This window comes from Budorcas taxicolor, chromosome 2 (genome assembly GCF_023091745.1).
Source record: "Budorcas taxicolor isolate Tak-1 chromosome 2, Takin1.1, whole genome shotgun sequence".
Lineage (NCBI taxonomy): Eukaryota > Metazoa > Chordata > Mammalia > Artiodactyla > Bovidae > Budorcas > Budorcas taxicolor.
This window is the reverse complement of record NC_068911.1, coordinates 24207031-24223244: the sequence shown is the minus strand read 5'-3', so window position 1 is coordinate 24223244 and position 16214 is coordinate 24207031. Positions and strand designations below refer to the sequence as shown.

Sequence of the window (16214 nt, the reverse complement as noted above, 5' to 3'; positions counted from 1 at the left end):
GTCTTGTAAATGTGTGTATAGGATGAGTATTGTGCAAGTCATGAAACAGATTTTAGTAAGAAAGAGATTTTTTTTAATCCTGCAAAATACAGTCTTGAATACAGATTCTTCCAATATGTTAAGTAATACAGTTTACTACTACTTCTCGGGAGACAAGATAGTATGGATGACAAAACCAAAATTTACAAAGTTTGAGAGCTTGTGGCTTGGAACATTAGATGCCACCTCGATTGGGGAACATCTGAGAGTTTCTCATTATGAAATCATGTAAAAACTTTGTATTAAACCAATGACAGAGAAAAAATGAAGGAAGAAAAGAATCTTAAGTTACAGCACTGTCACCATTTTGTTCTATTTTAACCTAATTTTGACTAGATAGCTAAAAGATTCTAAAAGATGATGCTGTTAAAGTGCTACATTCAATATGCCAGCAAATTTGGAAAACTCAGCAGTGGCCACAGGACTGGAAAAGGTCAGTTTTCATTCCAACCCCAAAGAAAAGCAATGCCGAAGAATGTTCAAACTACCACACAATTGCACTCATCTCACATGCTAGTAAAGTAATGCTCAAAATTCTCCAAGCCAGGCTTCATTCAACAGTACATGAACTAAGAACCTCCAGATGTACAAGCTGGATTTAGAAAAGGCAGAGGAACCAGAGATCAAATTGCCAACATTCACTGGATCACAGAAAAAGAAAGAGAGTTCCAGAAAAACATCTACCTCTGCTTCACTGACTATGCCAAAGCCTTTGACTGTGTGGATCACAATCAACTGTGGAAAATTCTTCAAGAGATGGGACTACCAGGCCACCTTACCTGCCTCCTGAGAAATCTGTATGCAGGTCAGGAAGCAACAGTTAGAACTGGACATGGAACAACAGACTGGTTCCAAATCGGGAAAGGAGTACATCAAGGCTGTATATTGTCACCCTGCTTATTTAACTCATCTGCAGAGTACATCATGAGTAACACTAGGCTGGATGCAGCACAGGCTGGAATCAAGATTGCTGGGAGAAATATCAATAACCTCAGACAAGCACCGTTATGGCAAAAGTGAACAGGAACTGAAGATCCTCTTGATGAGAAAGAGGAGAGTGAAAAAGTTGGTTTAAACTCAACATTCCAAAAATTAAGATCATGGCATCCGGTCCCATCACTTCATGGCAAACAGATGGGCAAACAACGGAAACAGTGACAGACTTTAGTTTCTTGGGTTCCAAAATCACTGTAGGTGGTGACTGCAGCCATGATATTAAAAGACGCTTGCTCCTTGGAAGAAAGGCTAGATAGCACATTAAAAAGCAGAGACATTACTTTGCTGACAAAGGTCCATCTAGTCACAGCTGTGGTTTTTCCAGTAGTCATGTATGGATGTGAGAGGTGGCCCATAAAGAATGCTGTGTGCCGAACAATTGACGCTTTTTTACTGTGGTGCTGGAGAAGACTCTTCAGAGTCCCTTGGACTGCAAGGAGATCAAACCAGTCAATCCTAAAGGAGATCAGCCCTGAATATTCATTGGAAGGAGTGATGTTAAAGCTTTGGCCACCTGATGTGAAGATCTGACTCACTGGAAAAGACCCTGATGCTGGGAAAGATTGAAGGCCGGAGGAGAAGGGGATGACAAAGGATGAAATGGTTGGATGGCATCACCGACTCGATGGACAGGAGTCTGAGCAAGCTCCAGGAGTTGGTGATCGACAGGGAAGCCTGGCATGCTGCAGGGGTTGCAGAGTCAGACATAACTGAGCGACTGAACTGAACTGACATGGATCAGAAAAATAAAAGACTTGAAGCCATCTTTATAGCAATTTTTAAAAACTATACAGTTTGAAACATGCAACAATTTATTACAAGATGCTTTATCAAATGAATAGCCCTTTACGTTGAGAATGAAACGTATCATTTCAGAAGAGAGGTCATTATCATTTACAGAAGAGAGGTCAACAACTAAATGTAGATAATGAATGATGACAGTGTTAAGATACACAGAAAATGTCAAGGTAACACAGATAATACTTTAAAAAAGAAATCTAAACCACAGACTACATCTGAAAGCAGATTTCTTGGCTCCTACTACACAATCAAGATTGCACTATTTTTTCTGGGTTTTGCTTAAAAAGAAAGTACCTCCCACAAGTTTATTTCATTTCCACCACTGCTTGTTTTACTTCTCAAGATTCCCACTATGTGAAAACCAATACAACAAAAAGTGATATGAAATTTTCAAAAACCTTGCCTCAGAATTTATGTTCATTTTAGGGCACACATCACACTGCACCTTTAAAGTGGCTTCCAGGAAGAAGTAAAGCAGAGATCATTAGGATGGGGCAGCCTCAGCATCTCCAGAACAGAGAAAGCAGGCACAGGCAAGCATTCAAGAGATAGGGGGTGGCTTTTTCTTCCCCCTCAACAGAACAAATGGGAACCCCTAACTCCTGTCTTAGGGAGTTCCCCGACAAGGAGTGAAAAGAACTAAAGATCAATCCAGGTTTTGAGGAATCTGCTAAAAGTGAGAGGAAGCAACATTATTCATTCTTTGTTATTTAAAAAAAAGCCACCACTTCTAAAGTCTATGCTAATTTAAATTCTACACAACAAACTCATGGGCATTTTCACCATGAATGCATAAGAATAAATTTGTCAATTTGCTTAAGTTAGGCAAGTTTTTTAAAAGCCACTCAAATTTAGACCTGTCTACTGAGTCCATCACCACAAAGGCTTTATGAAAGTATGGCAATGCACTAGAATTACTCAGTCTTAGAGCTTCTAAACACATCAGCTATTCCTACACAACCTTTATGATCTTCTATATCCGTTTACCATCCCAACTATCGTTCCTCTAAGGTTTTTCTTGAAAGGATAAAAAAAATCCACTTTAATATCACCCTACCGACTCGATAGACATGAGTTTGAGTAAACTCCAGGAGTTGGTGATGGACAGGGAGGCCTGGCGTGCTGTGATTCACGGAGTTGCAAAGAGTTGGACATGACTGAGCGACTGAACTGAACTGAAAGTAACATTATCCATGAAGTCATAGGTCTAATATGCTAGTTACACTTTCATTAATACACGTTAATAAAAATATAGGATAAAAAGTATTCATCAGGCAAAAATCATCTCGTGTATTAAAAAACACCCCTTTGTACACTCATTTCAGCAGCACATACACTAACAATGTAACCAAAGCCACACTTTGGGGAACAGTGATTTAGTACCAAATCCTTCATTGCAGCTAAGAAAACAGGCTCACAGAGGGGGTGTAACTTGCCCAAGGACACACAGAACTGGTGCCAGACTCTAGACTAGAACTTAGTCCAGTGGTGGTCTACTAAAGTAGAATCTACAGATGGGTAAGATACAGGGAGAATTAGTCCTTGGGGACTTCCCCAAGAAGTGAACTTCAAGGAGTTGCTAAGCCCTTTGACAGCAGATCCAGGTTTTTCATTTTCTCTGAGAAGCAATACACTAAACATGGTATTTGCCAGTGGACTCTCAAAGAGTGTCTCAATGGGCTGAAATAAATCTGTTGCTTCCTTCCTGAACTCTCATGTGGTTTTCCCAAACTCACTGAATCTCAAGGCATGCTGCCAATGATAAAAATGTCTCCTGGATCAGTTTCCCACTTTTGGATCCAACAATACCCTAGCCACTGATCTCCTGTCCCCATTGCTAGATTCATGCATGCTCTATATGGTTTCAGGAGGAAGATTTTCCATCTCTGGGTTTTAGGCTAGCTTTGGAAACAAGCTGGAAGTTTCCATTACAGAGTTACTCCAGTATTTCCCAGACACCCAGACCAGGTTTTATTTTCAAGTGCTAGATAACGTGTGTCTACTATGTGCCCAGCAATGTTTTATACACTGTCCCATACTTCCCATATAAGAGAAGGCAAAATAGTATAGTTCCTGGCCTGTTGGAAGCTGCCAATCCATGTTAGTTTCACTGTACATGCAAGCAGTTAATAATAACTACCATTATTAAATGTTTATCTATATGCCAGGCATTGTGCCATGTCCTGCAAATGTCTTATTGACTCCTCACAACTATTTACTGTGATTATTTTCACTTAATACATGAAGAAAACAAGGCTTAGAGATGCTAAGTGACTCATCCAAGGTCAAGTGACAAGTACATGGCAAAGTTCAGATGCAAACCCAGACTCTACACAGATGCTCTTACCTGTGCACTATGTACATTTGAAACTTTAAATTCACAGTGAAAGGAAATATGATTTCTGTGTATCTAATTTCCTAAAAGTGAGCTGCTTTATTGCATTAGGGAATGCATGTATTAAATTAAAACATATATATAACACATTCTGAGTGCCATTTCATACTGATTGAGGGAAGAGTTTGCTCCTTGTAATCTGAAACTATGCAATTTGCACTCTCTTGACCAAAAAAACACAACAAGTCATCAAATTAAAATTAAATGCATGTTGTTACTTATCACCGAAATCAACTTTCGGTAACCTTACTCCTGGTGGCTCAGTGGTAAAGAATTTGCCTGCCAATGCAAGGAGATGGGATTCAATCCCTGGGTGGCGAAGATCCCCTCAAGGAGGAAGTAGCAACCCACTCCAATATTCTTGGCTGGAGAACTCCATGGAGAGAAGAGACTGGGTTATAGTCCACAAGATCACAAAGAGTTGCAAAGAGTTGGACAGGACTGAGCGATTGAGCACACTTGCAACCTTATTCCTACTTTTGGGATATAACTGGAGTACTAATGTGGTATAATAAAAAACATTTGGTCTTTGTCCCCAGTTACTACTTTGTCCCCAGATAGACTTCTTGTTATTCATTAAGGAGCAGGGTTTGGACCACACCTGAGTTTCTTTTTGATAGTTTGAAGAGAAGCTACCTTTGTCAGAAAGCCCAGGCAAATGACTAGAACTTTCAGTCCCACCTTTAGCCCTTAAGGAAGGGAAGGGTGGCTGAAGTTTCATCAACAAAGGTCAATACTTTAATAAATTATGCCTACATAAAGGAACCACAACTGAAACTGAAACAAGGCTAGGGGAGCTTCCGTATAGTCAAAGCTATGGTTTTTCCAGTAGTCATATATGGATGTGAGAGTTGGACCATAAAGAAAGCTGAGCGCCAAAGAATTGATGCCTTTGAACTGTGGTCTTAGAGAAGACACTTGACAATCCCTTGGACTGCAAGGAGATCAAACCAGTCAATCCTAAAGGAAATCAGTGCTAAATATTCATTGAAAGGATGGATGCTGAAGCTCCAATTCTTTGGCCACCCGATGCGAAGGTCTGACTCACTGGAAAAGACTGTGATGCTGGGAAAGATTGAAGGCAGGAGGAGACGGGGATGACAGGGAATAAGATGGTTGGATGGCATCACCAGCACGATGGACATGAGTTTGAGCAAGCTCCAGGAGTTGCTGATGGAAAGGGAAGCCTGGTGTGCTGCAGTCCATGGTGTTGCAAAGAGTAGGACATGACTGAGTAACTGAACTGAACTGAGGGGAGCTTATGGATTCCAGGTGGCACGAGTGGTAAAGAACCTGCTTGTCAATACAGGTAGACGTAAGGGATGCAGGTTTGATCCATGGGTTGTGAAGATTTCCTGGAGAAGGGCATGGCAACCCACTCCAGTATTCTTGCCTAGAGAATCCCATGGACAGAGGACAGAGGACCCTGACAGGCTAGTCCTTAGGGTTGCAAAGAGTGAGACATGACTGAAGCAACTTAGCACACAGGGGAGCTTCAGAATTGGTGAATACACTGATGTGCTGGGAGGCTGGCATGCTCAGAGGGGACATGGAAGCTCTGTGCCCCTAATTCAAATCTTGCCCTATTCAGGTCTTCCATTTGGCTGTTTCTGAGTTGTAGCCTTTATAATGAAACTGAATTCAGAAATATCATGTTTTACCAGCTAAATGAGTCATCTGTTCTAGCAAATCATCCATAGTGGGGGAGGGTGGTCATGGGAACCCCTAAATTTGAGGTCTGCCAGGCAAAAGTGCAAGGAGGAATTTGAGACAACCTGATACTTGCGGCTGGCACTTGAAGTGGGGCAGTCTCCTGAGACTGAGTCACTAACCTGTGGGATCTGCACAAACTCCAGGCAGTTTGTGTCAGAAGTGAATTGTTGGATTCTCAGTGATGTGAGAGAATTGTTGAAGGGACAGCATAATTAACCTCAGGAGAAGAGGTCCATATTACAACCAACTTAACTGATATTTATTTAATTGAAGCCACCTCCCTTGATCTAATCATTAAATCTGTAGCTGTCACCAATTCAGAACAGTACTTGCCATTTTCAGCACTAGAAGAAAATCTGGCCTTATGTCAGATTCACAAGTACCTGGTAGAATAAAATTTCTTTTAAAAGACTAACGATTTAATGTGACCTGCTAAAGACACCATGTAATGTTACAGAAATATTAAGTCAAAATATATTTTCTTTAATTATTTTAGTTGTGGTTTAACTCACATTTAGTCCCCATGAGAGAATCATGAATTACCTCAATAGTTTACATCTAACTGTTTCCTTTGGATAACAGACAGTGTTAAAATGACAATCACCACCACACAGTATTATGTACTTAACTCAAACTCTAATGGACCCAGGAACAATACGTTACCTCTGGTTTGCCAACTTCTTATTTGTCAAAAACAAAAGTCAAGAGAGATCTCAAAGAAGTTAGGCTTAGGCAGTCAATCATGACCAACTAGTCAATCTTGAAGACCAATCTCGTCAAACCAGACACTGCATCAATGCACTCATCCCTTCCCATCAGGAACAAACACACTTTTCAATCAGGGGAGAGAGTACTATTGTCAGAGACCTGGTCAGGGGCACTGGATTACCCAACTCCAAAGGTCCCCATTCCCCTCCTTGTAAATGGTGTTGTCCAGCATTTGGCAACCTTGTGGGCCTGTTCCTTCCTGACCCACTTTTCTCCTATCAAGTGCCACTGTTAGCAATTTCCACCTTTTCCCAGCTGGACAAACAATGGAATTTCTCTTCACCCTGTGCACATGGCCCACAATATCATCACTGCCACCACTCTGCACTCCCAAAGGCCTGCTTCCTGAAATGTTCTCCTCCCAAGCAACTGAACCCACATATCGAAATGCCTCTGGAAAGGTCTTCAGACTTTTCTCTTTCATATAATGTTAGTAAACCCCCAAGCAAAATTCTCCTACCATTGACATCAGCGATAACCAATTGTTTTGAGTAAATGACTGGACAAGTGACTAGTTACTTCAAAGAAAAACTAATTTACTAGGAGAAAAAGAATCACAGAAACATCCTTTAAAATGAACACATCACTCCTTACTTTTGAACTGTACTCACTTAGAATAAAGAAAACGTCACCACTCTAAGAATCTGGAACTTGTAGCATGTCTAAATCTTGGCCACCCAGAATACATGCTGCTAGAGTCCCAGCACCCTCACTGGAGTGGTATTCCTTGCCTTCCCTTCCTGTTTAAAGGCAGCCACTAGGTAGTCATCAAGTAGATATAAAGTAAATGTTTAATTGGAAACAAATTTGTTTCACAGATTTTTTTTTTTTTTTAAGAACAAAGCAATTGTAGATATTTTCACAGAGCCATTCTAAAAATGTTTTGTCCATGGATATACCTGGATTTTCCTGTTCATATTCCAAGGCAGGTCACTGGAAATGGGAATATGCAGGTCAGCATTTTGCATAGGCATTCTGGACAGCATATAGAAGAGACAAAACACCAAGGATTCAATTAAACTCAAACAAACTGTATTGAGTGCCTACAAGGATATATTTAAGGCAGTGTAAATGAGAAATCAAAATCAGTGCAGAGAAGTCCTATACCTGCCAGTACCTTCTCTGTAACTTTAAGCAAGTTTACTAACCTTTATAGATTCCCATTTACCTTCTGCTTTTTGATCTGTTTTCAGCCTCAAAACATTCTGATCGACTAAAATCTTATGGGGAAACCCAATGTAACAGCAACTTTAGCAGAGTCAAACATGGATGTGGTGGTGGGGAGCAGGAGCAGTGAAATGGAAGCTAGACACCAAGATGAGGGGGTTTTCCATGTCTACCATGGATACACTCCAGAAATGACCCCTGAGAAGGCTCTATATAGCCCAGTTTGAAAAATTATCATGCCAGATATTCTAAGATTCTTTGAGGGTCTTCTTCCTGCTTATTCTTAGCTGGACAAAGAATTAAATGCATTCAATATAGTAAATGCTATGACTTGAGTTTTGTTCAGAATCAAAGTTATAGCTCACATATCAACTCACTTTTAGGCAAACATTGCAGAATCCAAATACTTCATCAACCAAAAAGAGCTAAAAGCTATAACCAAACTCTGTGATCTTGATATGGTGGAAGTGATCTACTTTTAAAATAATGAGAGCAAGTTTTTCCAAAACACTGTATCCTAGACTGACCAGCAGAGATTAAGGCAAAAATGACAAGTCCTACACTATGCAGTGTTGCTACCCAAGATCCTTGGTCAGTCATCGTATCTGGTCTGGATTTGCAGGCCTTGGTGACAGAATCATTTCCAGTCCCCAGGTCCTGAGGCTGAATCCTCCAGCAGAGCAGGGAGAACAGGAACAAGGATTATGCATTGCAGCAGTATGCAACCTAAGCTTCCATGATGCAATCCAGCCCAAAACCCAACAATACACTTCGGTCAAAGGACACTGCTGAGCAAGGACAGGCCCTCAGGAAGTCAGGAGTCATCAACATGATGCCTACTTTTTTCATATAATCAGGCTGGTATCAGGGCACTCACTGACCATAATAATTTATTTTGGTACAAGGGCTATTCACCACCTCAAGATCCCTTTACTGACCTTCCCTATTCTGATGTATGGCATTTAAATAGTTTCATCTTAAGGAAGAGGATTTGACATTTATCTCCTCCCATTTTCCCCTTTCTACATATCACAACTTCAAAAGATTAGTTTGAGCCACTTCAGATAATTAATATGCTAAGTTCTTACTTGCAATCATTCACTAATTGAATAAGACAGGTGCTATAGTAATCTCCTTTCCCCCCCAAAATAAGTAGGTTCCTCCATCACCAAGAAAAATAGATATAAGAACTGGTAAAACTAGATTTGAATTGAAAGACACTAACTCAATGAAACACTCTGGTCCATTGTGCAGAGAACTTCAGAACATTGTTCCGATATTTAGGGAGAATTGATCCTGGTTCACTGGTATCAACATCTGTAAATAGACACAAAGAGGTAGCTGTAAGTAATCAAGAGCTGGGGGAACAGGAGTCACCACGTAATTACCATTGTTTCACTCAGAGTTACCACATCTTCACCTTAAAACAACTGGCAGCCAGTATACAATTAATTCTTCTTACTGCAGCACAAAACAGTAGCGAAATCAGATTAATTTTAAGTCATCTAATGCAATGCAAACCCACAACTCCAAAAGTAAGTGGCATCAACTCTTCTTTCAGATGAGTTTGTCCAAAAGCCCCAGGAGTTTAACAAACTCACTGGTACTCTAGATTAAAAGGCCAGTTCAGCTCTGAGAATCTAAATTCATTTAGGTTTGTAGATTCTTTCCCCAAACACAATTAGTGGCTAATGCAGGAGTCAATGGCTTCTCCCTGTATTCAAGTTCCCCTCCTACCTATCCAACTCATTTCACAAATAAGAGCCACCTGTCCCCAAACTGACTGATGAAATTTCGGCCTACAGGGCATTTTCATAGTCAAGTTATAACTGAAGATGAATAGTGGACAGCTTAATAATCCATTAGCTAGATTAAAATCCAATATTAGGATACAACCTAGACCAAAGCCACATGTGTGCATGTGTGTATGTGTGTGTGTGTGTGTGCACATGTGCACTGTCGCTTCAGTCCTGTCCAACTCTTTGCAACCTGATGGACTGTAGCCCACTAGGGGCCTGTCCATGGGATTCTCCAGGCAAGAATACTGGAGTGGGTTGCTATGCCCTCCTCCAGGGGATCCAGGGGAGGGATCTGACCCAGAGATCGAACCCGAGTCTCTTACATCTTCTGCACTGGCAGGCAGGTTGTTTACCACTAGAGCCACCTGGGAAGCCTGTGTGTGTGTATGTGTAAGTTAAAGTGTTACTCAGTCATGTCTGATTCTTTACAATCCCATGGACTGTAGCCCATCAGGGACCTCTGTTTATGGAATTCTCCAGGCAAGAATACTGGAGTGGGTAGCCATTCCCTCCTCCAGGGGATCTTCTTGTTGCAGGGATTGAATCCGGGTCTCCTGCATTGCAAGCAGATTCTTTACCATCTGAGCTACCAGGGAAGCCCCCATATATAATCAATTCTCAGTTCTTTGAGTTACTCTGCAGTATAAACGGTAGAGTCTATTGTTTGCCTAATTCTAGCTGTTCACTTGCCTGCTAACCAAAGACTTCCTATTTACATTCAAGTTTGGGTTCAGTAAGTCAGTTCAGGCTCAACTCCAACCCCTTCATTACCCCCAGGACTGCCCAGGACTCCATCTACTTATGTTAGAACTTAAAACAGGTGACAAGTCCAAAATTTCTGATTCATTTTTCGCAAACACGAAAAAGTTTTACATAGCATTTCTGATACTAACTTTACTACAAATAGCCCAGGCAACATTTAAGTCTCTCAACTGCCTAGCTCAAAGAGCCAATTCACTCAAAGAACACACTAGTCACTGTTGTGGTGTTCAAAAGAAGAAAACAGCATATTCTAACTGTTTCAGCCCACTGAAACATTTGGCTCAACAGGGCCAAATTAAGGAGGAGTCCTGATTGGGCCTCTCAAGTGGACAGTCTGATCAAGGTGAGGCTGAGAAGCAACTGGCCTACTAGAGATGTATGGCCCCAACAGAAGGCAAAAGTGGGTTACATCACTTGGTTACATGCCAGCCCAAAGATGCCGACAGAGTGGGATTATGCCCACAATGGTCACTTATCTAATGTAATCCAGAGTGAACTTTTAGCACCAACCTACACACACACCTCAGCTGAATGTTATTAGTCATCAGACAGACCAGACAAAAATGGAAATAGCGCAACATAAAATCTGCCTTCCTATGAAAAACAACTTCAAACTTAGATTGTAATGGTCATCTTGTAGACCAACAGGGGCATTTTATTATCATCTGCCCAATCTTCAGCCCTAAATTCACAGCTAGAAGCAAAAGAGGATTCATATACTAGAACACATTTGGGGTACCCATTATGCAATTTTAAAAAGCATATAAGACAAAATCCTGTAAGGAAAAAGGCAACCTCTCAATTGAACATCCCACTGAATTCTTAACTCATGGCTTGAGATTCATCTGCCAGAAAAGACCCAAATGACCACTGCCTCCTCCTCTCCCACTCTCAGCAGGGTGACCTTTTTTCCCCTACAATACTCTAAGTAAAGTGAAAGTCGCTCAGTCGTGTCTGACTATACAGTCCATGGAATTCTCCAGGCCAAAATACTGGAGTGGGTAGCTGTTCCCTTCTCCAGACAATACTCTAAGAGTATCCTTAAAATAGTATGTGGCAAGACTCTGGGAAAAACAACAGAATTAAAAGGAACATCATTTTCTATATCCTTCTCCTTCTTGCTCTTATTTTGCCTACCTATTGGAGAAGGAAATGGCAACCCACTCCAGTGTTCTTGCCTGGAGAATCCCAGGGACGGGGGAGCCTGGTCGGCTGCCGTCTATGGGGTCACACCGAGTCGGACACGACTGAAGCGACTTAGCATAGCATAGCATTCTGAGCTCAGCCTCCATCTCTCTGACCTAGACTCTTTTCACTCTTCTCTTTGATCACGAGGCTCTAGCTATTACTCCTACCCCTAATCCTCCCTGACCTCCTCTTCATCATCCCTTTCTTCCCACTCCTTGGGACTTGCCATACTCCAGCCCAGTTTCTGCACTAGCTAGTCCCTAAACCTGGAAGGTTCCTCCTGTATTTTTGCAAGGCTGGCTCCTTTTTATTTAAAGCTCAACTTCAGTGCTGCCTTCTCAGAAAGGTCTAGACTGTACCTCAGTCAGACACTTCCTATCACAGCACTCACAATTACAGATAAGAGCTGATTTTCTTCAGCTCTTATCAAAATCCAATTTGCTTATGTATCTGTCCCCACCCCACTCCAATGTATGCTCCATGAGAGCATGGACCTTACTGCTATATTCCTCTGTGTATGCCCACTGCCTAAAATACTGGCTAGCAACCAGTAGCCCTGTCAATAAATGTTAGTTGAATGAATGAAGTTTGGGCTTTTTATTCAAAGATTCCAAATCAGTTAAGGTGAGAACAGTAGTCATTTTTTTCTTTTGTTGCATTTCTGTGAAACATCCAAACATGCTGTTACTTGTACAATGAAAGCATTAAATATTGTTTTATCAGGCCTGAAAGCCCTGATGAGTAGGATGGAACCCGTTATGATAATTCTAGCAATATGCACATAAACTCAGTTACAGAGGGACAGGATTTACAGACACTTTCTAATCATCAAAGGATCCCTAAAATTTGGGAACCACCTCTTCAAGTTCTTTAGAAAACAGTTCCAGACTCAAAAGGACTTCCAAAGAAAATATCAACACCAAAGTAGAAATCATTACACTTCACTCTGAAATCCGTACTACAGGCTAAAGAAGCACTACTGTTTTTCCCCCCTTAAACCAACAAAACATCAACAAAGAGATCTTCTTTTCGAATCATTCTTTGCCAAATAATTTTTTCACATCCGTTACTGGTTTGTATTCTTCCCTGAAAGAAAACTAAGCAAATCATGCTGTCTCATGTAAGACCACCTATACACAAAGAATAAGCTAAATAAATAATATGGAAATCTGCACAAGCCAAATGTGTCACTGAAGACTTGTGTGCCAGACACACAAAAGAAAAAATAAGAGAGCTATTGTCCAACTGTAGAAACAAAAGAGTAATACGGAGTTTTCTGTTCTCCAAAGTGCATCATGAAGTGTGGGTGGAGAGAAACAAGCAATCTAGAATTAGCCTAACATCAAATCATTTTGGAAAGAGTTGACAACATTTAAATTCCTCACACATAAAGTATTTAGAGCAAGAGACTTGATTCCTGGGCTATGATGCCATTTAGGAATCTTTGCAAGGGCTTTGGAATTCCAGTATTCAGAGGATAAAACGCTCGTTTAATCGGAAGCAACCACGGATTGAGAGGTACTCCCAAAGACAGACAGCTTGTAACTGAAGTATTACAAAGCTTGCAGTTAAGACCTGGGATGGAGGCGGAACACCAAATTCAAAAGAGGTAACCAAGATACCAAGCAATAAAGAAAAAAAAACCACCACAATTACCACCTAGTCACGGAGAATTAAAGTGGAAAGGAGGGCTATGCACGGGAGAAGATGGTGGGGGGTGGGGGGGAAACGGGGAAAAAAAAAAAATACATTTGTCACTCTGTCCCACTTCCTATACAGGATAGGGGCAAAGCTTCCAGCCCCATCACCTCAGGCACAGATGGTTATCGTATACAGCAAAGGTGCATAGGAAGGACTTCAGGTCTGAGCCCCTTAATTCCAGGGCTGTTAATGATTAAAGAGGAAGATGGGGGTGGGGAGGTAGATGAGGGCGGAGGGAGCTGGAGATTCACCCACCACCTCTCGTTTGGGCTCCTACCTCACGGCGCTTACAAGGCGCAGAGAACCAGAGTCTGTACCCCCTCCAGGGCAGCTCCGGCCACCAGAGCCCCAGGCCCTGGGTTGAGGGGTGCTGGCGGTGAGGAGGCAGGGACAGTAGGTAAGTTTTCTGAGCCCTGCGGCTGACACGCCACAGGCTCCCCTCACAGCCTCTCCTTCCAGCGGGACCAGTCCAGACAAGAAGCTGATTTCCACGCCTCCCCTTCCACCCCCCCTCCCTTTCTCGAAGGTACCCAGCCCCCGCCCCTTCATCTCCCAAAGCCTCCCCTTTTCCTCAAACCCCCCCTCAAACTCACAGCTGCTCCAGAGGTTCCTCCAGTCAAACCCTTTCTGGAAACGACGGCGGCCCGGCGAGTCCAAAACACCTACCATCCCCGCTCGCGTTTCCAGGTTCCCTACCCGCTCCGCTGCCGCCGCCGCCGCCTCTTCTCCCACCACAGCCGCCGCCTCCCCTTCATCTGCCGCCCACCAGCGGCGGCCGCCCCGAAGCCCCGCCCCCTCCATCGCCTCCTGCATCATCACTTCCGGTAACCCCGCAGGCCGCCCGCTTCGGCAGGCGGAATAGGAAAGGAGAGAGGAGGGAACGAGTGGCAGTTTGCGTCATGACGTACGCAAAGACGTACGAAGCTGTCGCCAAGTAAGGGCAAAGACTTAGCAACGCGGAGGGAGGGCTAGGAAGAGATGGAGTGGACCATTTTTTTCGCTGGAATGGGGTGGCGAGAGGAGAACGGAAAGTGGAAAAGAGAATTAAAGAAAGGATTAGTTTGGCTATCTTGTTGGGTATACGGCGGAGCGTGATCTAGAGTTTGAAGTTTAACGAAAGGTCGAGCCTACCCTCGACTTGGGGCTAATGCTCCCACAGAAGTCCGTCCGGTGGTTTGGTCCGGTCTGGCCTACCAGACCTGCTAGAGAGCTCAGTCCGCCGCCGCTCAGCTGCGCTCCCGGCGCCGCCTCCTCCCAGCCTGCAGGAGGCTGCGGGGCTTCTGTGGGTGGGGGAAGGCTGGACTGACGCAGAGTGAGTGTTGAGGATGGAGACGCCGACTCCTGGCGCGGGAAACGGGGAAGGGGTGGACTTGTCAGGGGCAGGGATGGGGTGGGGGTGGGGGGTACGACGTTGCTAGGAGACGAGCCAGTGTGACCCTAGCCTCGCGAGGGCTGCTTGGTGTCACCGCCGCTCGCCTCAGGAACCTGCTAAAGGAAGCGGCTTGAGGGCCAGGAAGGGGAGGCCTGGTTTGGGAACGCTGAAATGCCGATTTGGGGCGCATCTCTGAATCCTTTGGATTCCCCCAATGTATTGATGAATGGGAGATTAATAGGGGCAAATCCGGAGGCGAGGCGTCTAGCCGAGGAAGGTTGACAAACGAGTACCCTGCACGATACTGAGATTTTCTAAGATAATGAGAACTAGCTTCTTAAATCCGTTGGTCCACGAAAGACGTTGCTACGTGAATTTTTCGAGTCCGGGAGTAAGTTAAAAAGTAAATCAATAAGGTAGATATCAGCAAGTAAGAAATGCCCCAAAGGAAGTAATATCAGGGGAAGTGGTAGAAAATAAGGGGAACGTGAAAGTCGCTCAGTCGTGTCCGACTGTTTCGGACCCCATGGAGTGGGTTGCCGTTCCCTTTTCCAGGGGCTCTTCCCAACCCAGGGATCGAATCCAGGTCTACCTCATTGCGGGCAGATTCTTTACCAGCTGAGCCACAAGGGAAGCGCAGAAGATGAGGGGAGGACCACTCTAAATCGGATAGGGCTGTTCAGAGGAGGCCGGGTTTGCAAAAATCCCAGAAAAGAGGGAAGCTAGGGAATGAGCTTTATAGGTGGAGAAAAGAAGCAACGGGAAGGTATCTACAGAAGGAAAAGGCGAGAAAGTCAGATGCTTGGATCAGAAAGGGAAGAACAAGAGCCAGAGTGGTCTGTGATGGCGAAGTGGCATGGCCTGATCAAGCATAGCTTAGCCCAAGGCGAGAGCTTAACTGTTGGGCTACTGGAGGGTTTAAGAAGGAGTGACAAATCTCATTTACAGTTTTAGAAAATCATTCTTAGCTCCTGGATAGAGAAGGGTACAAGTGGTCAGACCTGTTTGGCAGGTATTGCAGTAGGCCAAGGGAGAGGTGACAGTGAACTGGAAGAATTAAATTCAGAATGTATTCTGAAACTAGAACTTGCAGGACTTGTTGGCAAATTGGCTATGAAGTGTATGTGAAAGAATGGAACCAAAGATGATGACTCAGAGAAAATAGTTCGGAAGGCACTCTATTCTTTTAAACATACTAGTTTTGATAAGTTTGTTAACTGCCCAGGTAAAGACGTTGAGAAGTTAAGTATGAAAATCAAGGGAAAACTCGAGAGATAATAAATGTAGCGGTTTATTCCTAAATCACCTAAGAAGAGTGCAGATAGAGAGGAAGTCCTCTGTGGGAAGCCCTATTTTTCTTTGTTAATCAAGGAATAAAAAGTAAATTTAAGAATGCTGGTGAAGTTTTGAAATTGGGCAATTTTGGCTTAGCTATTGTGCTGTTAAATGTTTATGTGTTAAAACATATTCTTGGCGGAGTGGGAGAGAGGAAGGCCACTAAACTCCTTGGGGC

General features: G+C 43.1%; 2 protein-coding genes across 7 annotated transcripts in view; one reads left to right on the top strand and one right to left on the bottom strand.

The window, feature by feature from the left end:
- Positions 1-14058, bottom strand: part of DCUN1D3 (defective in cullin neddylation 1 domain containing 3) — a 52101-nt gene extending 38043 nt beyond the window's left edge. For 3 of the 5 annotated variants that reach the window (XR_008201514.1, XR_008201510.1, XM_052661999.1), the window contains exon 1: positions 7612-7664. The gene's annotated coding sequence lies outside the window, so the exon portion shown is untranslated. Of the gene's footprint in view, positions 1-7611; positions 7665-13922 lie in introns of those variants that run through there. The other 2 variants (XR_008201509.1, XR_008201511.1) reach the window with 2 other exon arrangements.
- A 467-nt stretch (positions 14059-14525) lies between these two features.
- The window catches only part of LYRM1 (LYR motif containing 1), a 29942-nt gene continuing 28253 nt past the window's right edge, over positions 14526-16214 (top strand). The window contains exon 1 of one of the 2 annotated variants that reach the window (XM_052635707.1): positions 14526-14641. The gene's annotated coding sequence lies outside the window, so the exon portion shown is untranslated. The remainder of the gene's footprint in view (positions 14642-16214) is intronic. The other variant, XM_052635708.1, reaches the window with a different exon arrangement.